General features: G+C 39.6%; 1 protein-coding gene across 2 annotated transcripts in view; it reads left to right on the forward strand.

Annotated features, from left to right (window-relative positions):
- The window catches only part of disp1 (dispatched homolog 1 (Drosophila)), a 94090-nt gene that overhangs the window by 18205 nt on the left and 50366 nt on the right, over positions 1-25519 (forward strand). For both annotated transcript variants that reach the window (XM_040125602.1, XM_040125603.1), the window contains exon 3: positions 10320-10397. The gene's annotated coding sequence lies outside the window, so the exon portion shown is untranslated. The remainder of the gene's footprint in view (positions 1-10319; positions 10398-25519) is intronic.

The following is a 25519-nucleotide window of genomic DNA, read 5'->3' on the forward strand; positions in this document are numbered from 1 at the left end:
TATGTGTGTATGTATGTGTATGTATGTATGTGTGTGTATGTGTGTGTATATGCGTATATGTTTGTGTGTATATGCATGTATGTGTATGTATATGCATGTATATGCATGTATATGTATATATATGCATGTACATGTATATGTATTTATATATATATATATATATGTGTGTGTGTGTGTATATATATATATATGTGTGTGTGTGTGTATATATATATATATATGTGTGTGTGTGTGTATATATATATATATATGTGTATATATATATGTGTGTATATATATATCATGCCTTAGCTTCAGCCAGTAGTATGCCATCTTAAGTACATCAGACAAAATAACATGCCAAGCCATTTCACTACAAAAAAGACTGATTTTCAGTCTACTGTCAAATTTCATTCTGTGTTTAAATAATGTGCTAAAAGTGTTTTAAGACATAACTTGACAAGACACAAGAGCAACTACAGAGAGAAAAAAAATGCTATAGAGTTGGTAAGTGAGAGGAGTTACTTCATGTGTTCCTTGTTACACAAGTAAAAGTCCTGTTCATTCTTTCAATAGATAGTGTGAGTTGGCAGTCGACTCCTTCTATAATTTGAATGGATATTAAACTCTTCTGATTGAATAATCATTGCAAAAGATTAACACCTGTCTTAGAAAATGTGTACAAAAAAAACTGGCTTCTACTCCATTGCAAAAGCAACTGTGGCTCATGGGTATTGTAGTATTTAGAATCATCCAACATGACAAACTGATAGAGAAGTAAGTGCTTAAATTAGGGTCAATAAGATTTTGAGCTTATAAAGTGATGTTCACAAATAATGCCAAAGTGCATAGTTGCAATCAACCTTTGTAAAACAAATCTGCACAAGAAATTCAAGTTTGTGCATGCGTAGAAAAGATTTGTATTTGTAAGAGTGACCGTGTGAATAAAATCTATAAGTCTGTCAGAAATGAAGTATTTTTTGTGAACATCTGTGTACAGATCCCAAGCAGAAAACAACAATGTTCATTACTGTATTTTCTGCAGGTTTTAGTTGACTTTCATGGTGATTCTCTGCTCATGCCAAATACTGTTTGAAATTTGTAATTTCCTGTGTGCTGGAGTTTTTATACAAAAAGTCCTACCAGATAAAAAAAAAAGAGGTTTGGATCAGAAATATCAATTTTTTTATTTACATGGGTGTTTATCTGTCACTGTTTTGCTGTGTCAATTGGATTTAGAGAGTAACATGACATATTTGAAAATAAAAATATCACAAGTAAACATTTAAATGAGACTAGTGTTGAATGTCTCTTACTAATGGGATATGTAGTATAGTTGCACATTATCAATTTCAAGTTAATGTTATGGTTAATTCTGACCATAACAACATGGTTACTGTATGAGTCTAAAGGCCCTGATAGCGGCTATAACCCAAGTGTTTTCAGAGCAAAAGCAGACACCACAAACTATACATTTTTCAAATCAACTGGATGAAAACATTGGCTTAGCTCTTGTATATATCTCTGTGTCTTGTTTTTGTGCATAGTCTTTCCAGAATACTAAAGCATAATGAACTTACTACTTATTGAAGTTTACTTAATAGCTTAATAACAGCGAGTTATTTCTCCTAATTCTCATGAATCCTTCAAATAGTGGCTTATTATTGCAAACCTGCTGTCAGGCTCACTTTTCCTTCTGATATACTTCCATCGCACCATTCCTTCTTCCACCTTTCTTATTAGAGAAACAGAACTAGCTTTGTTGTTGTGATAATCAGTTGGGCCTAAATTACATTTCCAAAGCTTGGAGGTCACAACAACTTCCTCTTTGGGGTTTGATTTAAGTGGCACTTAGGACCACTACTGTAGGTAATCACAACGATTTAATGAGTGCATTACCAAGGGTCCAGAGGACCAAGAAATGTTTGCTGGCACCCTGCTGCAGGTGTTACAAACCTCTTTTCCTTCGTCCCGTCTTTCTTTTCCCTTGTCTATTATAGCTGCTGATGGAAGGCAGCTGGAAGAGCTTGCTTGTTCCCCACTTGTTGGGTTAAAAGGGGTCTCTGTTGGTGGAACATAATGCTGGATGCACCCTCCTCCTCATTCTATTGCTGCTCACTGCCCAGTCCGGAAAGTCCACCATGTAAAGATTTCATAATTACATCGATCTTGAGGGGGGCCTTTTATGACCTGCTGACGCATTTTATCACATTTCAGCATGGCCCGTGTTAAGTGCTCCTGTGTTTTGCATATTCCAAGTTCATGTTCAGTCCTTAGCAGTTCTCCTGATTCTAGTAATTGGGAGTTTTCACATGGCCTTAAAGGAGAGGGGTGAAGGATGGAGGATGGAAGAAAGAGAAGGAGGAAGAAGCAAACAAGAGGGGGAGAGAGCAGCACAGATGGACTGAGAGGGGGTTGTTGCTCAGCTGAGAGAAACTCCAGCAGCATGTACTATGAGATCCAGATGTTGTAACCCCCAACATTTACCCATCCCCTTCATCCTCATGTCCGATGTATGTAACCATAATGATGGATTACTTTGCATCTTTTTGGATAGCACTTGTGCTCGCACCGTTTTCCATGGCACCTCTCTGTTTTGTTACCTAGGCTAAATATAGGAAGTCCGATTGGGCTCTGCCTTATCCACGGAAAACATATCTGTTCCTTCACCCTCCTCCCTCCTCCTGCCCTCTTTGAATTTCCACCCTAACATGTCTTTGGTCTGGTTTGAGTGAATGCAACAGCGGGCCAGTGCTATGAGCTTTCTGTGATCTAAGAGCAGTGCGATCTATAGGCATTCACCCCAGCCAGTGCCAAATGCCAAACACGTGACCTGGAACAGGAGAGAGTGATAAAAGAAAACCCTCACATTAAAGCATTAAAGGGGCCTTATTTGCAGAATTGAAATCCGATTATTTGCTGGTTTTGGCCACAAGAAGTGCCTCAAGAAAGTAAAGATTATTTGCGACATTCACAACAGTGTGAATCCAGGAAGAGATAGTCCCAAGATGAGTGATGAGCTTAAATGAAAGTGAGGGGTGAGACAGGAGGATTGTTCTTAGTCTTAACTCTTGCTCATCTTCCCCACCCCTCTCTTTCCTCCTCTTCTACAAATAACTTTCGGCATGAGAGGTCAGCTTTTTGTTCAAGCAGGGTGACCTTTGTTAATGACAAGGCAGGTTAGTGGCTGACCTGGAAACGCTCTCTTCACCTCTCCTGGGAACACAAACAGCAACAGTAGTAAGGCACACAGGAACAGATGAGGGCTTCTGTCTAATGTGCTTCGGCCTGCTCTGATGCCCATTTGTCATTTCACTGGAAAAATTAGAAATATAAACAAAACACAAATCACCTTGACTGATTCTCTCCAGGTGTCAGGAAACTATGTTCTGAAATTTGAATTTTGAGAAGGTACTTTGAGAAGGTACTGCTCGAAGGATATTGATTTAGGGTTAAATTTGCAAATAATTGCATGTTAATAATTGATTTGATCGTTTAATTGCTTCCAAAGAACCAGCTCTTTTGTGATCTCTGAAATGCTGCTTCTACCAACTTTCTCTTCTGGGTAGGATATCTGTTTAGGTAGCACTAGAATGACTGATTCATCCATAAAAGAATGAGGTGACAGGTGTGTATGTGGGTGGATGGACACTTGCTTACAGATGTGGGTATTCATCTGTGGGTTTTTTTTTTTTTTTTTTTACTGCTAGCACATTGGTCAGACTCTTCCAAAAGTCTGCAAAGGTAGGTTCAGTCACCTGGCTTGTATAGTTTGTAATCAGATTAACTCTGAGGGCTGGCTTTCATCCGTTTCACCCCAACTCCTTCATCTTGTGATCATTTAATTTGTTTAGTCCACATTGCTGTGTTGCCTGTTTTGGTCTTGCCTTTCCTGATTCTCTCTCTCCCTACGACACTGCTTTTATCACTGGAGATCTCCCATGTTGTTATCCATATTTCATCTGATTTTAATTTTTAATTTTTAAATTTTTTTTGGCTTCTTAAAATGTACTTGCCCTGAATGAGCTCCTGCGTGCTTTACATATCTGACATGAAATTGAACAGCTGAAAAAAGACACAAGTGGAGAGAGGACCAGGGTAGATGCTTCATGGCTGGCATCCATGAACTGAAAAGATTGTTAATCTGGTTGCACAGCCCATTCCAATTCTCTTTTCCTTGACTTTTAAGTACCTGAGAGAGAGGTCATCCTTCAGTGCTCTTTAAACTACACAGAGCATTTTACTAGCATATAAATTCATAACATATCATTGACCCGCCATTGGAAAATATCAGGGAGGCCCGCTTGAGTTGATCCCATAGAAGAGAGAGCATTCTGGGTCTTTTGACGCTTTTCATTTTCTACTTGAAAGTGGAACAGCTATGAAACTACTGTGAGCCCTTACAATTGGAAGAGACTTGCATTTGTACAGAATGAAACAGTAAGCCTTTTGGAATCCTATAGGTTGTACTTTCTTTTATGTACAACTCAAAATAATCTTTGAAAATATTAAAAGAGGAGGGATTACAGTGTGCTCAAAGATAGTTTGTGTCTTCCTCCAGAGCAAGTCAGATGAATTTATCATCTTGATAGCTAATGATTGGGTACCACTCATTAGTCAGACAAAACAAATAAGGGATGAGTAAAGGGCTTTCATCCTTGTTGAGTCTGATGAAGTCACTGGAAAATATAGTTTTGACTGATTGAGAGTGTTTTTGTGTATGAATGCTTCATGTCATTACATGTTTGCTGCTGGTTATGAATAGTTGAATGAATGAATGGTTAGCCTGGCTGTATATGTGACTGTATGAGTGCCCCTTGACATAGGGACATCAGTGTATAACTTGTCTGCAGGACACTTGCCAACCTGAAGCCAGAGGTGCAGGAATGAGCCAGACGTCAGTGATGTCTTTCTGGAGATGTCTCTCACTCAGAGGAAATGAGTGTATGTTACACAGACATTGCTCAAATTCTTCCGCTTGCGTTATCGCCGCTAAAGCAAATAGCCGCTTAGGGGAAAGGATTCTGCCACTAAATCAACAGATTGTGTCTTCATTGGCTCAAAGGGAACATTTTCAGAGTCGTGGAAAGGTAGGAATTTGGGGAGTTGTTCCTTTTAAGTCTAATCCTCTTTTTATGAAACCATTGACTTGTGTCAGCCCCTTTCCTGGAATAATGCTATTGCTAAAGCTTCAGTTTTAAAGTTTAAAGGTAGTGGACAGGAATCCCCAGGATCTGAGTGACACTTTTGGAATTGAGAGCATACTATGACTTTAGCCAATGGATTAATTGGTGCATGCATTTCTCCCCTGGCCTAGCACTTACCTGGGGTAGACCGGAATTTTCTGCAAGATGGTTGTATGTCACTTAATTAGGGTCAGCCTGGGTCTTCCTGGGACTAAATCAGCATGGAGGCCTTGGCTTTTCCATTGCAACACAGTATTGACACGTTCGTAGTAAGCAACACAAAGTTGGAGAGATAATGACAGAAAAGAATCCAGAATAGCATTTCTACATTATCCTGGACCTTTAAGCAAATTTTATGTGCCTCATTTTAATTTGTTTGAATTTGTTCTTTTTGTATTCCTTATCCCCCATAGTTTCATCTTATTTATCCCTTCTTCTAATCTTCCTGTCCCCTCCTCATCTTCAAAACCTAATGGGTCATGCTTTTTTCCTATCCTCCATGGCACCACTTTTTCTCATGTACTCCACTCAACAAACTTTTTAAAGTGAAACCCACAAAACAACTGTCTTGGAAGGAACAGCAGCAAGCAGTTGATTAATCATTATTTTTTTTGTACCTTAGTGTCTGTGTCAGTGATGTAAAACCTGATTTATTTCCTTGTCAAAAATTAATAACATTCCTATACATTTCTTGTAATACTGACCATATGGGACACATGGTAACCACTCAATATGCATGGAAAATAAACTCATATCTGGAGAAAAAACAAAAAAATAGGGAACATTTTTCTTGATTTAAAAGTCATTTTAGTACAAGATTTATTACATGCTTACCTTGTGTATGCCAAAAAGTAAAAATTGGGAGGATTTGAGCAGTTGTTTCTCCCAAGGCAACTTTCAGTAGTATGTTGTTTATATGTAATTGCTTTAATTTGAAAAATTTAGTTGTCTACACTTTCACTGTTTGGGACTGGAGGTTGGGGAGGAACTTTAAGCCATTGTGCTGGATTAAATACGTCCCTCTGACCTGAGGTTGTTACTCTATATTGGCTAAATGTCCCTCCTCTCCTCATCTGTCATTGTGTTTAAATAGGGGGTACAGGAAAGGACTTTCAGGTTTATCAAACAATCAGTCAAACTTTATATAGCACCTTTTGTACAGGTTGAATGCAAAGTTCTTTACAAGTGATTGACAAATGCACACAATGCTGACAATGGAAAATGAAAAAATCATATATCACTGCACAAAATAAATAGATTAAAATAAAGCAGTAAAATAGATTTACAAAAACAAAAGAGGTACCGACTCAGACACAAATGATGATGAAAGTGCAGGCTGTAACTGTTCGATACAGAATTCTACACAGAGTTCACCTCACACAGTATAAAAAACAAAAATTGGGACTCACAGACGATAACACCTATACACACTGCACATTAAACACTAAAGATGATTACCATCATGTCACCTGGCTGTGCCCACCCATTCAAACATTCTGGACAAACATCACACATACAGTATCCTCAGCAGCATTCCAGTCTCCCGATCAGTATGTATCAGTATCAGTATGTCAGATATTTCATTAGATGAACTGCAGCTGACATATGAACAACCCATACTGCTTATCTTAACAATCACTAAAAGACAATCCTCCTAAACTGGAAAGACAGAAAAAACCTTTAAACATCCCAGCGGCATCCTCTACTATCTGAATACATCTCTACAGGAAGAAAAATAGCATTAAAAAAAACAATCAAATTGTTTAATTTCACACATGCTGGACCCAATCTATCAATATCACTTATCAGGAGACACAGCCAGATAGGGCTGTCATCACTACGGATGTGCGCGATTAGCCGGCTAAATGATTAAATGTTGGTACCCTTGCTAGTCGGCACCAGAAATACTAGTTGGTTACACTATTTATTAATATTTTATTAATGTACAACACCAGTTAACTGTTGCGTCTAAGATGTTACACCCTGCCAGATGGTAGCCCCTCTCTCCTCGCACTAATGCCTGAATGTTGTGAACAAGCAAGGTAGAAAGTGGGACAGATTACATCTCATAAAACCAGCGCGGTTTGGCAGTATTGTGATCTAAAAAATGAAAATAAGGTTGTACGTAGGCTGGGTCAGAATAATCTGGCATATAACCAATCGACCACACCAATGCATGACCACATCCAGCACAGGCATGTAGATGTTAACCTCCAACGAAAGAAGGCTGCTGGTGCACCCTTGGCAAACCAATTTGACATTATTTACCCACATACGCTGTGATCCCACTTCATTTCTGAATGATTTGTGCTTAATATTGACTGTTTTCTAAGTGTTTTCTTATTTCTAGACAAGTCGACTAGTCTAAATTTAAATTACTTTTTAATTGATAAAGAAATTAGTCGTTAGGAACATCTCTAGTCATCACCCTAGCTGTGGAAACAGATGCTGTGCCTCCTGATGACACTGCTCAGGGGTAAATTATACAATGCTATTTCAAAGATGTCGTCAGATACAGAATAAAAAATAGTTTTAATAAGGTAGGGTAGGAATGGGCTCAAGGGAACAAGTTGAGTGCTTCAGTTCTGTTAGTACTTTCCTGTGAGATACAACATCAACCAGGACAAAATGTTTCAACTTCACATCACTCTGTACAGAGGACATATATATTGATTATTTTATCCCTGAAGTAACAAGCTAACTCTTCGCATTTAGAACTTGGAGGCTGGTTACTGTAGTTTGTGGTGGTATTTACAAGTGAATCTGTTGTATTAAAAAGCAGTCTGGGATTGTGAATGTTGGTGTTTATCTGGAGAAATATGCTTGCAGTGATGTTCCAGTTGCTTTGTTGTAATATGTCTGTTGATTCTGTCACCTAGGTCATGGTGTTTTTAAGTGCTATACAAAGGAAACTGGATTTACTTGAGGTTCTTGAAGACGTTTCACCTCTAACCCAAAAGGCTTCTTTAGTTCACAACTTCAGTTCAGAACTAATTGAAGTTTAGAACTAAAGAAACTGGTATGTTAACATCCTTTTTGAAATACATACAATTCTAAAAACTCTTTGGCTTTGGTATCTGCCTGATCATCGACATGTTTGTTAAAATCACCAATTAAGATACAGGTATCATAGTTTGTATGAATGGCTGATAGTAGGTCTGATTTCTGAATTCTGTAAGAAAAGATCAACACATAATTTAGGAGGTCTATACAAAGTTACTGTAAAGTAAGGAGACTGAGATTTTAAAACAGTGGTAAATGTGCTTAAATCCACATCCCTGCCCTTCAGCATCTCTCTGTGGATTGCAACTTCTTTCCCCCTCTGGAAGAATAGACAAAAAATACAGCTTGGCAGACAGGCCTCTGCAAGTGTGGCAGGTTCATCAGTGGCAAGAAGACAATCCAGTTTCTGATCACAAATCAAGTCAATGATACAAAATGAGTTGCTTAATAATGCCTTTTTGTTATAAAGAGCCACGTTAATTTATGATCGTCCTGCGATTGAAAATGTGTTTCTGTCTGTCGGAACCATAATCAGATTATTCATGTTTGACCCCTGTTGGCAGTGTCATGAGATACATTGTTCTTTATTGTGGGCAGGTATCCTAGAGCCCCTGTGGTTGGCCTGTAGTCCATCATGCTTAAGGAATAAAGGGTGGCCCCATAAAAAAGATCAAAGGTATCTATAAAAGTGATTTTGAATTGATCACTTGTAGTTTTCAGCCATGTATTTAGGGTTGCTAACGTTTTCTGTGCCCCATTTGTGAGTTGGGAGGGGATGCTGAGATTGCAAGAGAATTACAAGATTGTGTCCAGTTTTTTGGAGAGTGGTGGAAAAAAGTTTTAAAATGTTCCTGTAAAGTTTCAGACTCCCAGAGAGAACTGCGTTGATGCCAATTTGTGCCACTGTAGTACTCAAGTTTGCGTGTTTCTGTAGCGCTGCTGGAAGCTGTGTGTTAAGGTCGAGCACCCAAGCTCTGGGGAAACAGTGGACAGCTGCAGTGATCTTGTGGGAGGAGAGTGACAGGCCCTTAATGGTGGAGTCACCAATTATCACGGTGTAGGCAAACGATGGTGGGAGGGATGGGTGCAGCAGGCTGATGGTGATTAGGGCACAAGTTTGGCTCAGCACTGTGGAACAGTTTTCCAGCCTGAGCTCTGTATGAGATTACAGTGGATGGAGGATTTCTCTCTGTTTTTCTCGCTTGCCTCTGTCACCGACCTATTTCTACTGAGGCTTCTCTGGGCGTGGTGTGGAACAGGAGCCTGCTGAGCCTCCCATAGCTAAAGCTGCAGTGTCAGAGGTCAGTGGTGGAAAGTGCGCCTCGGCAAGTGTTTCCACACATTGCTCCTGAACTGGGAAAGTTGTTAAAGGGAGTGTCGACTTTTCCCACGGCAGCTGCTTCATTGAATATGGAGAGTTAAAAGTGACCTGAAGTTTTGTCTCTTTTAAAACAGTGTGTAGCTCTGTCATTTGAAAGAGCTTTGTGTGCAAATCAATTAGTTTCTCTTTTATTTTATTTTATCGCACTTGGCACAGATACAATTTTCAGTAAACTCTTCCATGCCGCTGATGAAAAAAATCTAACAGTGTTCGCATTTCTGAGCCCTCTTTCCCTTGGTCATAGTAGGGAACTCCATTACATAAGAAAAGTCCAGAGAAAGTTCTTTCTTCCCAGGCTACAGTCATCCAGTTTCAGTTTGCTTCAAAATGGCCACAGAGTAACGTTGTAGACAGCAACAGGTTTTGACCCGCACAGTCCACAGAAGAGTTCAGTTCGCACAGGACTTAAGTTATTTGGTCTTCAGTTAAAAATGACATTAAAACTGGTTAAAATAAATAAAACAACACTGAAGTTCCAGAATCTAAACAAACTAGTGAAGAAGGAGGCAGCTATCTTGACGTCAGTGAATATGTGTGTTTGTCTGTCAATTTTGCTTCCATCGCTTGTTTTACAGGCGATTTCTCTGTAGCTGGAAAATTTTCCAAGTTTCCAAAAGATTTTTTTGGGATAATTAGTACGTTTTTTTTCCTCTTTAAGATACATATGCACCCATGTTAGAAATATTGCCCAGTCTTAGTCTTAATTTTGATTTTAATGTATCCTGAAAAAAGAGAACGGTGACAGATGAATATTGTCTTTGTGTCCACAGAATTGCCTGTTTCTGTGAAGACTTCAAGAGTCTGAATGTGTGAATAGATGCAGAGCATGGTCCATTGTCATCCTAGAGGTAAGATATGTACCCGCTACACTGTGTTCAAACATCAAATGTCTTGTCACTGAGCAAAGCAGAACATCATACAGTTTCTTTTCCACTATATAGGAGACCTTTCCACATATCTCGCACCCCTCAATATCCAGTGTTGACACTTGCTTTGAACGAATATTGACAGACATGTCTGTCCTCATATTGTATGCTCTATGAAGTTTCCTCCAACACAAGTTGACTTGAGCAGCAGTTCAGTTATTTGATGAATAAAGAGAGAATTGTGAGGTAAAGAGATATCTGTAGAGGGATTCTCGCTTTGTTGAATATACTTTAAAGGAGAAACTCTAGTAAAAAGCTGTGATCAGCCTGAGATATACTATTTTGCTGTTTATTGATGTGTGAGTGCAGTTAAGGGAATAGTACATGCCTCTACATCAACAAATATTTTAATGCACTTGCAAATTAGTTACCCACATCAGTTTCAAAAGAATGTTTATTAGCTACGCTAGCTGCGAGATCACTTAACTTTTTATCTAATGCCACTATCAATTCCAAGATGGTGAACTTGGTGAACATTCCCCCTGCTAAACATCAGAAAATTAGCATTGTCATTGTGAATATTTAGGTATGCTGGCGTTAGCATTCATTTCGAAGCACCGCTGTGCCTGAAAGACAGCCTCACAGAGCTGCTTGCGTGGCTCTAGACTAGTGTTTTTGCTATTTTGGTGGCTGTTGGTTTTGAATAATTGACTTGTTGTATGACAGATTATGTATGAACAGTAGTGACTCAACACTCAAAATATGATACATGGTATCAAGGCATACAAGGTATTGTATTAGAACTGTTTTTATGGCTTTTGTGACACTCTTTGGACCTTAGCGATATGTACATTGTCCACAACAAAGCTGCAACCAATGGCTAAAACAGGGCGGCTGATTTTTTTTATTTTAAGGCAAACCCACACTGTCCTAATTTTTATGTTACAGTACCTACCCCTTCGAAAAAAGCATTTATTACCAACCCAACCCTCTTTAGTCTCAGCATTGCATAGACTAGCATCAGAACATCAGAATGGAAAAGTAACTATCCCTTAATCAGTTTACCTTAATCACAGGCGACCTAATAAAGAAAAATGCAAGTAAGTTAGTCACTATAAAAGAGTAAAGCACCTATTGCTGCTCCTCTTCCTTTCACCCTGTGCCTCTGGCTGGCGAGTCCAGACAAGCCTCTGGTAAAAGGTGAGGATGTTTGTTCTTCACTTTGCTACAACTGGGTCAGTGAGCAAGGTAAAGCTTTTTACCTACAGCTCATAGCTCACAGTGCCCTGTGCCTTCACAGGCCTTTTAAGATGGATTCATATTCTAGGAAGAACTAGTTTGTATCAGGAAAACATACGTCTCTTAACTACTTTTCAATGATGATGAAATTCTGCAAATTTAAAAGTGCGTATTAAGGGTCATTTCCATGCTTGTTTAATGATTTGTGGTTACAGCAGTGTGTGATGGTGTGGGACTATTCACAAATTGACTATTCACAAATTATTCCTACCAAGAAAAATAGTATTAATAGTTCAGGGTGAATTGTGTCCTGTTACGTTGTCCAACACAAAGTATATATCTGAACCCAGGCACCAGAGTAGCCTTGAATGCACAGGTAATCACCTGCACAGACATACTTCTCTCACTTACCGAATTCCTCTTGAATTGTGAGGACCGGCCAAAATGTCCTCACTCCCAAGGTCTAAAACTCAAACTGGTTGTCAAAAAGATAGAAGTACAAGTACACCACACACGCACAGACGCACACACACGCACACACACACACACGCACGCACACACACACACACACACACACACACACACACACTTTCTCTCTCACACTTACTCTGTGTCTGTCTTTCTAGTTCGTTCTGCCCTGACCTGCTGAAAGGCTTTCAGGGTCATGTCATAAGCCAACAACTGTCTCTGTTCAGAGTCTCAGCAGGTTCAAGTTGGACGCCAGCCTGTCCTCCATCCACATTCTTTCACATTGTCTGCCTTGTCATGTTAAGATGTAGGGAACACAAACTTTTGTGTGTGCGTTTGTGTGTGCACCTATGCATAAAATGGGTGCTTTAGTGTTAGTTTAGTGTTAGTCTTCAGTATTACATTACATTTACTCATTTGGCAGATGCTTTTATCCAAAGTGACTTATAAGTGAGGTACAACACTAAAGCTTCAGTACAGCAGGAAACCTTGAAGTAAGTCCTAAGCACTAGATCTGTTTGAAAGACAAATTGCAAGGAGATCAGGTAAAGACGTTCACAGAAACTGCACAGTAAGTTCTAATTAGGCATGTTAGGGTGTTAGAGGTGTTAGGAGAGGAGGAGCTCTCGGAAGAGATGAGTCTTCAAGAAATTTTTGAAGATAGAGAGGGATCCCCCAGCTCTGATACTATTTGGTAGGGCGTTCCACCATCGGGGAACCACAAACAAGAAGAGTCTGCACACAAGGCGATTGCCTTGTGTGCAGACTCAATGCAAGACAGGATGTCAATGCAAGACAACGTTCCTTGGAGGAACGCAATGGCCGAGAAGGAGCATAAGCCTGTATGACTGAGTACAAGTACATGGGCGCAGAAGTCAGTTTGTAGGCAATTGTCAATCATAGTGAGTTGAATTTGATCTGTGTGGCCATGGGTAGACATTGGAGGTCATTGAGCAGCGGAGTGATCTGCCCTTTTAAGCCGATCGAAAACCCGATGGGCTTCCACGTACTGGACTAGCTGTAAGGCTTTCACTGTGCGTAAAGGGAAGCCTGCTAGAAGGGCATGGCAGTAGTTAAGGCGAGAGATAACCATGACCTTTACCAAAAGTTGGGTACTGAGACAGGTAAGACCTGATTTTTCTTATGTTATATAGTGCAAAGTGGCACAACCAGGAGACAGATGCAACATGGTAAGAGAAGGATAACTGGTCATCAAACATGACACCCAGGTTTCTCACAACCTTGGTTGGGATGAGAGTTGAATAGGCTGTTTTGATGTTGATATTATGATCAAGCGATTGATTGGCTGGGATGACCAAGAGTTCAGTCCTTAGAGAGTTTTAGTTGAAGGTGGTGTTCCTTCATCCATGTGGATATGAAAAACAAGCCTAAATCCACGCCAAGACCGGGAAGTCATCTGGCGAGAATGACTGGTATAGTTCGCTGTCATCTGTGTAGCAGTGATAGCAGCATGCATGTGAATAGGTTTGCAAGTGTGCACACACATTTAAAAGTTTGGGTATGCCGGGCTTTATTTATTATTGTGTGTGATCATTATGTGTATGTGTGTGTGTGTGTGTACCATCATGGGTAAATGTCACAAAGCTGTGGCTGCTTTGTGACATAAACAGCATCTGTTGTTGATTCTGCTGGACTGGAGGTTTTAGCAATGCCCAACCAAACTTCTCCTGCCTGCAGCTGCTATGATTCTTGCATTAATAAATTTCATAGCCTGCGAAAAGCTTTTTAGAGCCCCTAGAGGAAGTAAATGCTGACTTTCTTCCAGGGCTAACTTCATCAGGTCATGTAGTGAAAATCTGCAAATAATAATTGTTAATTATTCAATTTTTTGGTGACATTTGTTGAGGCGTTTTTGGCTGTTTATTCTCAGTACATCTTAAATCAACTTGATCCATTTTCCTCTGCTTGTGTTCTCCCCTTTGAATGTCATCATTTCCTGTACCAAATCGTGGACATAATTACGTAGACCACAATTACAGTGAATGATATAGTGGCAGTTGCATGAGTGAAGTAATTTAAGGTAAAGGAGCTAAAAATAAATGTCATCAATAAATTATACTGACATTATTAACTAACTAGTGAAATGTAATGTAAAATGCTCCTGAGTTACAATGTCTAATTCGGTGAGCAGGATGGACTTTTTACGGGGTGGAAAAAACAAACAAACAAACAAACAAAAAAACTTAAATATTGATCTTGATATTGGCCTCAGAAATCCAGTATTCCTCTGGCTATGATGTAAACTCAATGCTTTACGTACTATACATTGACTGTTGATTATCAAACTTCGAACTACCGTTACTTCTGTCAACTGTGCTGCAACTGTGCTGCATATGATCCTCTGCCTGTGGGGTGAATTTTCCTAATCGTGACTGATAAAGTGGCTCAGTTATATTTTTCCCAACTTAACAAATTCAAAAAATGTTCTTCTTTTCTTTACACTGCGATGTGCTGTTCTGGTTAATGACCACAAAGTGAATGTATAATGTAACTGAAAAATCCTCATAGCTCAGACATAACTGACACATCTTGTTTCTTGATCAATTCAGTTATTAGATAATATTCTAAAGAACTATATCATGGGGGAATTACAGTGATTGTGTATTGGGCTCTGAGTGCTGCCAAAATGCAAGTGAACTATAACTCAATATTGTGCATGAACGCATACTGTGTAGACACAGGCTGAGGACTGAAGCTGCTGCTACTGCTCTGCTAACATGCTGCTCTTGCTATGCCTCCAGTGTAGACATGGTGTCAGTCATATGGTATACATGGTGATATAGGATCTTTGCTGTTTTCCACCGAAGGTCAATGTGTCATTGCAATCATTTCATTATATGTTTGTGGGGTGGCTCTTATTTCAGGCTAGACAGCCCTCATCCACTATATTATGCAGTTTGAAAGCCTTTGTTGACTGTCTAGTGCATGGGAACCCTTTGATTACTAGGTTGACTGTATATTTGGGCTTACGCTGGATGCCAGCTTGTTGTTCCCCCCTCTCCAGCACAAACACACAAAACACATCCTTTTTACCTTTGATTGTGGAGAGTTGTAATTGACTTCTGCTCCATCATCCAAAGCCTCAGGTTATCCGCCAGTCTTTATTAGCCTAATGAATGGTTTTGGGATGTTTACCTACACTACAGTACGTCTGTCTGAAAATGCCTCTGGCAGCCGTTTCATGTCCAGTAACCTGTTGACAGACAATCACATTTTTTGCTTTATTAGAAGTTTTAGCTGGGAGGGTTCGGGATGAAGTCTTCATTAAAGTTTATAATTTGTTGATTTTAACAATGTGTAATGTTTCTTGATGTGATTGTTAGAGGGGAATTAGGAAAACACCACTCCTCGATATAACAAGACACAGGTTTAGTGAAGTGACATCAGTCATAAGCTCAGTTGGAGATGGCTCTACAGGCAAAATGTGATTTTACTTGAAATACTTCCACAGTTTAATGCTTTAAAAAATCTCAGTCTATGTACATATATATATATATATATATATAAATAAATATAGGACCCGAAAAGCTGTCTTTGGGAGGCATCCAAGCAATATAAAAGAGGAAAATTAATAGCAAAAACATGTAAAAGGAAAAAAGAAAGAATGGACCATATAAAAATAGTTGGATGCTGAAATAAAAAACATCGGAAAAGGCCTTATCAAGACAATATACAGATGATTTATATAAGTAAGGAATTGTGCAATCTGAAGTTTGAATTACATATATATATATAACAACAATATATATAACATGGAATATATAAAAAGCAGAAAATGCCTTATTTCGATTAAAAACAAATTTCTACGATGGGAGTGACACGATAATTGAAACAACAGACCATGAATAACATTACACCTGAAATTAAGCAGCGGGAGGCATAAGTCTCATCTAAAGAAATAAATTAAGTGTTTCAATGATTTTACCAGATCAGAAGTTCAGATGATCAGATCAGATGCCATTTAAAAATGGCAGATTTAGTGTGGAATTAGTTTTTTCTATTCATACAGAAAAAAAAGGATCTATAGGGTCTGAAGCTGAAACAATGAATTCATCAGCTGAAAATTCATGACAAATGCTTGCTTTGAATTCACCGACTCTCTGTTCACTTTCAAGCCTCTCTCAGACAGGAAACAGATCTTATACCCAGGGACCAGAAATTATAAATGAAGTAAAGGCATGGATACACTGCTTTAGATCAATGCAAATCTGAGCTGTGTTTATTGTTGTAGGTGCTGAGGTTTTGTTGAAGACAGACTGTCTTTGACTAGAGTAGTAGGATGCATGACCTATACATAGCTAGCTGACCTGTTGTACATGTATGTGTGAGTGTGTAACGGAAGATTTCAGTAACATTCAGTAATATTCAAGCACATGGATTTTTTTAACTGTTACGGAAATTTCCTTTACATCCCCCTGACTTTTAATCGGGAACATATTGAATTTTCTTTTGATCTGTTGAGGACAGTGAGGATACTTGGGGGTGTTGGGAGGTCCAGTTGGGTTCTAGAGGTTTGACTTGAAGGCTCAGGCTAGTGAGGATTTACTCATGTTCTTCCTCAATGCAGGGTTTTCCACAGACTGCTACCAGCAGCAATTCTTTTTATTTTTTCATTTTGTAAAGAACTGTAACTAAACAAACATTGTTGCTTTGACATAGACAATTTAAATTTGGCTGCCCCTGGAAAGCCCTGTTTTGTTCTACCTTGGAAAAAGGACTATTGGGTTTCTTTTGTCGAGAAGTGGTTAAGTGAGGAGATGAAGCCAGGAAGGACATGTGTATTCATAACACCCTTGCCTCTTTTCTTTCAGTCAGTATTGTCTGGTGTTGTGGATCCTCTTTGCTCTATTGTCTTGTAAGTTCTGCTGGTGGTCTGTCATGTAAACGGCTCTCAAAAAGAAACCCTCTCCACTCTCCTTTTCCCTTTGCTCTTTTATCTGGGCCCGTGTCTCTTTTTGTGGTCACCTCCTTGACTGTCTTCCTGTTTTTTCTCTTTTCCCCATCCCCTCTCTTTCTGTTCCTCCATATCCCTTACACACCGACCCACACAAAAATCCCAGCTCTAACCATTACTTGCAGTGGATCTGTTCCAGTGCAGACCTAACAGTGTATTGGGGTCTTAGGTGCCAGTGGGGAGGGAAGGACCCTGCTGGTTTGACAGCATCTTTGACCCCTCTGTCACAAAGGGTCCCTCTCCCCTCCCACTCATTTCCCTGACAAGCTGGGAAGAGTAAATATTTATCAGCCGTCACAACAATGGCCAGCTCAGAGGAGAAAAAGACTTCGACCAGAGCTTATGCATGGCCTGTAGGCAACACTGGTGTCCTTCACAGCCTAAAGATGGGTTGCAGGAAGATTAAAATTGAGCCTCTGAATTATTTTGAAGAAATACATTCCATAAATTAGTGCTTATGTTACAATGCCAGAACTGTTTTGACATTAAAGGCTGAATCCAAGACTGGGTGAGTTGGTTAAAAGCAAAACAAGTTTGTTTACACAGAAGATCAAACAAATTTAGTTCTTGGATGAATGTCAGCGATAACCTGAATCTTAAATAACTCTTGAGACCAAGAATTGCATTATGATTTTAATGACCTTAAATTATGTTTAGTATTTGAACTTTTATTTTTGTAGCCACACTACTGGCATAGGGCTCGGCGGTATATTGACTTTTTAAGGTATATTTATATATTTTGCGTTACATAACTTGCTCCTTCCATAAAACCATGCCAGTATTTGCATCTCTCTTCTCTCTCACTCTCTGCTCAGCCCCGCTCCCACTCTCTCACTGCATCTGCATGAAACCGTGCCCAACTCGCTCATAAATTCTCCTGCAACATGGAGGAAGACACAGCGCTGGTCCACACTGCCGCAGAGTGCCTTGTTTGTAAAACGAAAAACTAAATGGTAAATGGACTACACTTGTATAGCGCTTTTCTAGTCTTATCGACAACTCAAAGTCCTTTACACTACTGCCACATTCACCCATTCACTCACGCATTCATACAGCGCTCTATTCTATACATACTGCGCTTTCTATACACACACTCACACACCGATGATACATCGGGGGCAATTTGGGATTCAGTATCTTGTCCAGGGACACTTCGACGTGTGGACTGGAGGAGCCAGATCGAACCACCGACCTACCGGTTAATGGACAACCTGCTCTACCTCCTGAGCCACATCCACCCCCGGAAGTGGTTTACACAGTGTCAATGTATTTCGTATAATGTGGCTCTGAATTTACATGTTTGATACAAAACCAATTAGTTAAACATAACTTACTGTGTCCATCAGTTACATATTTTTTATCATGCATCAAGGCAGGGATGTGCAAAGACAGGGGCTCAAACCCCTTTTAGGGTCTGTCTTTTGACCTTAGACTTGACAAGCTTCACAATATAGCATAATCAAGGTCTTAAAGTTTTTCTGATCTAATGTGACATGGATCTGGTCAACCTGCTCGGAGGAGTACATGAAAGTATAACATGTCGTTTCATGTTCCCTGTAGGTGATGCTATAACCATGGCTGAATATTGGTATGTAGATTTTCTTAGGCCGAGACTCCTGTCAAACGTGAAATTTGGGGCAGATTTAACAATGTATATTTGAGTCACAACAACTTCCTGTTTCATGGCAAAACATTGAAATTCGCAGCACCACCATGAGAACACCATTCGATGAAAACTCACAATCTTGACAAAAAAGCCTCATGAAGGCATTTAGATGTATTCAGGCCAAGAGTTTTATCATATTTTATATATATACAGTTGCAATCAGAAATATTCAACCACCTCAACTCAAAAGACATTATAGTGATGTGGATGAAAGAATGACAATAAATGACAAAAAAGCTCATTAAACAACAAAAAATATTTATTGATACATATTTGCGTTATTTTGACAACAGAAGTTGACTTTACTTTGAAGTTCAAATGAAAAATGTAACTCTTTTAACACGTGCATGTGCAGTATTATTCAACCCCCAGCTTCAGTACTTTGTGGCCCATCCTTTAGCTTTTATAACTTCTAACAAACGTTTTCGGTAAGTGCTGACAAGCTTCTTACACCTCTCGATTGGACTCGTTGCCCATTCTTCACATGCAAAAGCCTCTAGCTCAGTGAAGTTCGATGTATCCGTGCTGCAACTGCCTTCTTTAAATCCCACCAAAGATTTTAAATCGGATTTAAATCTGGTGACTGAGAAGGCCACAGGACGTTCCAGGATCTTTTTCTCAACCAAGCTTTGTGCTTGGGATCATTGTCTTGCTGGAAAGTCCAATGATCACCAAGGTTCAATTTGTCAACAGAAGGCATCACGTTCCTTAAATTAAATGTTGGGCTTTCTTCCACGGCCAAGCAGTTTGCAGCTGTTCCATAAGTTTTATACTTCCTTATAATGCTCCCTTGGAATATTACATTTTTTGGAAATCTTATACCCAAGGCCCTTCAGGTGTGATGAAATAATCTCCTCTCTCAGCTTTTGTGGAAGCTCCTTTGTCTTTCCCATGATTGCAGCTCACCTTGAATACCTTCATGGGTGGGGTTTATATATGTATCACAGCTGAAGCAAATGAAGGATCATTATAGTGTTACCAAAGGCTTAATTATGTTTCAACTCCACTTTAGGCCATAAAAACTTTCAGACAGCTTTGAAAACAACAATATTAAATAGAAGATGAATAATTGTGACATGGTGTGTGTATATATATATATATATATATATATATATATATATATATATATCATTGTACAATGTATATTTGAGTTACAATAACTTTCTCTTTCATGGCGAAACATTGAAATTCGCAATGTTGCCATGGATACTCCAATCAACAAAAAAATCAAAAGCTTCGCAATTTAGCATTGCAAAGGTCTTGAGATTGCACTGACCAAACTTGAATTTGATCTGATCAATTCTGTAGGTGGTGTTTGTTAGAGTACAATGCTTGTAAATGACAGAAACACCTGCAAAATTGCACATTAAATCCAAAATGGCTGACTTCCTGTTGGGATTAGGGTGTGGCTCCAAGAGGCTTTTATGTAAGTCTTTGGATAATTGATGTGCCTACCAAATTTTGTACATGTAGGTGAAATGTACCACTAGGGCTACTCCGTTGAAATTTTGTATGGGGTGCTATCGAGTGATTTTGCCATGCCCATATGCAAGACCCATGAAACATGTAAATTTTCACCACGTCTGACCCATGTGCAAAGTTTCTTGAGTTTTCAAGCACCCTTTCATTTGTCATAATAATAATAATGATAATAATAATATAAATAGCAGTTTATATAGGGTCCTCGCACCGGTCGGTGCTTGAGTCCTAATTATTTGGAGATAGTTTAGATTAATAAAATTGGATGAGCAATAAAAAACCATGTCATCTGTGGAGAATCACAGTCTGTTTTAATAAAAGTGCTTGTGACATCTCACATGTGGCATTGGCGTATGACTGAACATTTAGCCCACTTTATAGAACTCACCGAGACATATATCGCGTATCACCATTCACCCTAAAAATACTGAGATATGATTTTTGGTCCATATCGTGCTGCCCTAAGTGGCATGGCTCTAGGGATGGCAGTGTCGGTCGGATGGTTGGTCCACCACTTTGGTCCAGCCTTAAATATCTCAACTACTAGATTGCCATGAAATTTTGTGCAGACAATCATGGTTCCCAGATGATATGTCTTAAGGACTTTGGCTAGACCCATACTTTTCCTCTAGCAACAACATGAGGTTGACATTTGTTTTTTGTGAACAATTATTGCATAGATTGCCATCAAATTTGGTACAGATATTGTTGGTGCCCAGAGGATAAATCCTAATGACTTTGGTGACCCCCTGACTTTTCATCTAGCACCACCAACAGTTTAAAGTTTTCTCTTATCCAGTCCAATATATCAGCATCTACCAGATGGATTTGGACAAATTTTGTAGTGTCCAGAAAATATGTCGTAATGATTTTGGTGATCCCTCAACTTTTCCTCTGGCACCAGCAGGAGTTTGACATTTGTGATTTTTACTGAAATGTCTTGACAAGTATTTGATTAGTTGTCATGAACTTGGGTCTAGACATTCATTTTCCATTCAATATTGTTAATTCCATAACTTTTCAGTGGCACAGTCATCAGGTCACAATTTTAATTGGTCCAGTACTTTGGCGCATGACAAAAAAAACCTGCAAAACTAATCCCTTTCCCATTAGCCTAAGCTGTAGTGCTGATTAGTAATTTTTAGTATGTAAACTTGCTACACTACGATGTTGAACGTGGAAAACAACATACCTGTTAAGCATCAGCATGTTAGCATTGTCATTGTGAGCAAACAATGTTATATTATAAATTATAATTATGTTATAAATATTAATAGTAGTGTTGTTAGTAATGTAAACTTGCTACACTACGATGTTGAACGTGGAAAACAACATACCTGTTAAGCATCAGCATGTTAGCATTGTCATTGTGAGCAAACAATGTTATATTATAAATTATAATTATGTTATAAATATTAATACTAGTTTTGTTAGTAAGAGCAGCTGTACTTAAGTACAACTTAACAGAGCTGCCAGTGTTTGAGATAAATCCCTTATTTTTTTATATACTGTACTGTTATTTAGTTTAGATAGTAATCAAATTTTGCCATTCTGCACATTTGCAATCAGAACTAAATGATTCAATTCTGGTGTGCTCGTTTGTTTGTATGTGGAGGAAGAAAAGGAGAAGAACCAAACTCTAGCTAGGTTATGGCAGTTGCTGTACATAAAACTAAGTTCAAGTCATTGTAATTTGATTACCTTATTTAAAAGAGATTGTAGATAAGAAGTAAAATTTGATCAGTGATTGGTTACACTTGATGTGTAAAACTGTTGGAAAGATATATATTTGGGACCATCTCTTTTTCCTGCCCTTGAGACACATTTAGTTTCTTCCCTTCCCTCCTCCTCTCTGCCCGGTAGGATTAGTTTCTAGTAAAACTCGCTACAGTACATCACGTGTTAAGGATAGGGCCTGCCTTTAGCTCTATAGAAACAGACAGTGCTGAGGAGGGTCTCTGTTCTCTGCATCACATGCCACCATTCTTGGAGTGACATTAATGGCCTATAGGCATGACAGCTGGTGTGGACGCTGGAAAATAGATGGATCCAACATTGTTGCACAGTACTTGTGTATAGGAAGACTGATACAGATTTAAATGCAAAAAGTAGAAGGAAGGGTTAAAAAGAACGAGGGGCATACTAAAAGATGGAAAAATGATTTGGCTTCCTTATCTAGCTATACTGTGTAGCATTTCAAAATTGCAAACAAAGTCTGGACAGGTATCAGTTGTATTTTATATAAAGATATTGCTTTGACTAATGTGACACCATAATGACATGCACTATAATCCATTAAGGGAACAGGATTTGTCATTCCGTGCAAGCAGACAAATTAAAAATTAAAATAGATAGTAGATTGGATCACTATACATGTCTTTAAGCAGCAGTATTTAAGCAGTATCGTTGCATCTGTAGGGAGATGAAAAAGAAATTCCTCAAATATATTCAGCACAGAATGTCATGTCATATGCATTCGAGGAAACACCTGCTTAAATGACTAAAATTGTGAATATTCCCAGCAGGTGCTTCCACACATGTTCAAAATGAGAGATAAATAGGCAGTTACACATTCCATACGGTAATGTATATAAATTTTAGATACACTCAGTTGCTAAATATTCTCCCTGTTTTGGCTCGAAGACCACTTTGCTTTAACTTTCTGATGTTGTATTAGGCACAAAGACTAAGATCATGTTACCCTTTGAATCTTAGGGAAGCAGTACAAGTGTGTTTGGAAGAGCATTGGTTTGGGAGGTTTGAACAATCATACATTTCCACAAGAGAAATGGTAAAGAAAAATGGTGAGACAACGCATGTCAATCTAATTCATAAGCATAGCATTCAAAGGGATACTGTGGTCATGCTGCACTGCCTAAAACCACTCATTACAGTCATAAATACTATTTCACACGTGTTGCAGAGTTTCACTGAGTGATGAGAGAAAACTGGTATGGAATGACACATCTGCATTCTACACCACTTTCCACTCCTTTTGGCTGCTATCTGTTAATCCTTATCTTTGATGGAAACACTTACATATCCCGATTTTCTCGGCTAATTACAATACAGAGTTGCCTTTGTAAACAGTTTTTACAAAGGCAACCAAATCAGGTGAAGGACATCAGCTTGCTGGCACGCTTTCCCTCTCTATTAGCCTATTAATTGGCCCAATATCATTAGTTTTTGCAGAGATCCATAATGAGAAACTAATACATCAGATATTCTGTCAAATGGCAGGGTTGGAGGTGTGGCTGGGATGAGGCTGGTGCCTTCCAGAAAAATGCATATTTATTAGAAATTTGTGACCCTTTGTGATTTTAAGGGTCTGAGTGTTGAATAGAACATGTGGTTAGATTTATTTTGTATGTTTTATACTTCTTTGTGTATAACCTTAGCCAAAGATAGGATGACTCCACTACATACAAAGTATGCAGAGTTTACATTTATGTAAATCTTGTAACTGTAAAAATAGAGATCCATTGATACCAATTTTTTAGAAACAGGTTTTTCTTGTCAGCAACTCTATCAAAGGATAATAATGAAAGAGAAAACTGGCTGCAGAGGTAGATCCTGATACTAAATGATATCTGTCTTGTGCACACACAGGTGGGATATTTCATATCAACAAAGTCACAAGTGACCTGGGATGACATAGGACATAGCATATATAAGCCCATGTCATCATGAATGACGTCCCCTCATTTTGCCAAGATTCCAAGTGACGGAGAACTCGGTCATCCAGAATTCATAGAACCGTAGTTGCATCATAACTCTCATTCTGTTCCATTCCTCCTGACCACCTTACCAGGAACTGCCTGAAGGTTCCTGAAAGACAGCTGCTGCTATTGCATGGGGATCAGCAGCAATGACTGAAAACGGGCAACGGTGCATGTGTATCCCAGGTGGCCGCAGCACAAATTTGACTTAGAGGCACCCCCATAGCACTGCCCAGGAAGCGGAGGCATTCCTGGTGGAGTGGTTCCTGATATTAAGAGGCGTGGGCAGTCCTTTTGACCTGGAAGCCTCCTCAATCACCTCAACAATCCACCTGGAAAGCCTCTGATTGGAGAGGATGTGCCCTTTCCTATGGCCCCCATAGCAGGCAAACAGGCTATCAGTGTGATGAAAGCCTGCAGCTCCCTGTATATAGTGCCTCAAGGCCCTCACTGGGCAGAGCAGTTCTGCCCAACTTGCTTCCTCATCTTGTAGGGATGAGGGGTTATAAGCTGCCAGCGAAGCATGAAACTCACTCACACAAATCGCTGATGCCATTGCCAGAAGAAAAGTAAAGTTTTCGGACAACCACACTATCCCTGACTGCTCTAGAGGCTCAAATGGGGGAGACAAAGGGCGTGTAGCACCAGAGGAATGTCCCATGAGGGAACTATGTCAGCCTTTGGGGGGTTTTGTGGCTGGGCTCCTTTAACAAACTGGGTCACAAGAGTGTGAGACCCAACGGTCTGGTTACCAACTCTAACATGCCTGGCTGAAGTCACACCCAAAGAGACCTTCAGGATGGAAACCGAGAGCTTCTTTTCCAGCAGAGACTACAAAAACCACAGTACTATTGGCACAGATGAATTCTCAGAACCTCTTTGTGAGCTCTACACCACTATGAAAAAAGGTTCCACCTGTTGGCATAATGTGCCCTTGTGGATACCTATGGCCCCTGAGGAGCCATACCGACAACTAGGCTCGGATGCCAGATGTGGCCCTCCAGCTGCGAGAGCAGGTCTTGCCACCTGGGGGCTGAGGCTGGCAAAGCAAGGAAATGCCCATAAGTAGAGCTGCCATGCCACCTGTAGCGCCCAGGACGATCTGATGCCCCCTTGATGATTGACATGGTAGATGGAAGACTTGTCGGATTGCACGAGAACATGCCTGCCCCTGAAATATGGCAGGAACTTGGGGAGTGCCAAAAATATAGCACGGAGCTTGATCACATTTATGTGCTCCGTCCTTTCCAATGCTGTCCATAGCCCCATCACCGCTCTGTGCTGCCACACTGCCATTTGGGTGGCCGTGAGACAACTTTTGGCATTATTGATGGTAAGGCCCAATTGTGTCACGTGACATAGAAGGGCCGTACTGTCTTGCTCTGCCCGTTCCCAGGTCGAAGCACAGATCAGCCAGTCGTCTAAGTATGGGAGGATCTGCATACTGTGGGCTTGCATGGGGGTCAATGCTGCTGTTTCACGGCTTGGAGCGCATCTGCTGTACTCATAATTTGGAAGGGAAACACAGAAACAGAAATTTGGTCCCTGGGGGGGACCA

The sequence above is a fragment of the Xiphias gladius genome, chromosome 4 (genome assembly GCF_016859285.1).
Source record: "Xiphias gladius isolate SHS-SW01 ecotype Sanya breed wild chromosome 4, ASM1685928v1, whole genome shotgun sequence".
NCBI lineage: Eukaryota > Metazoa > Chordata > Actinopteri > Istiophoriformes > Xiphiidae > Xiphias > Xiphias gladius.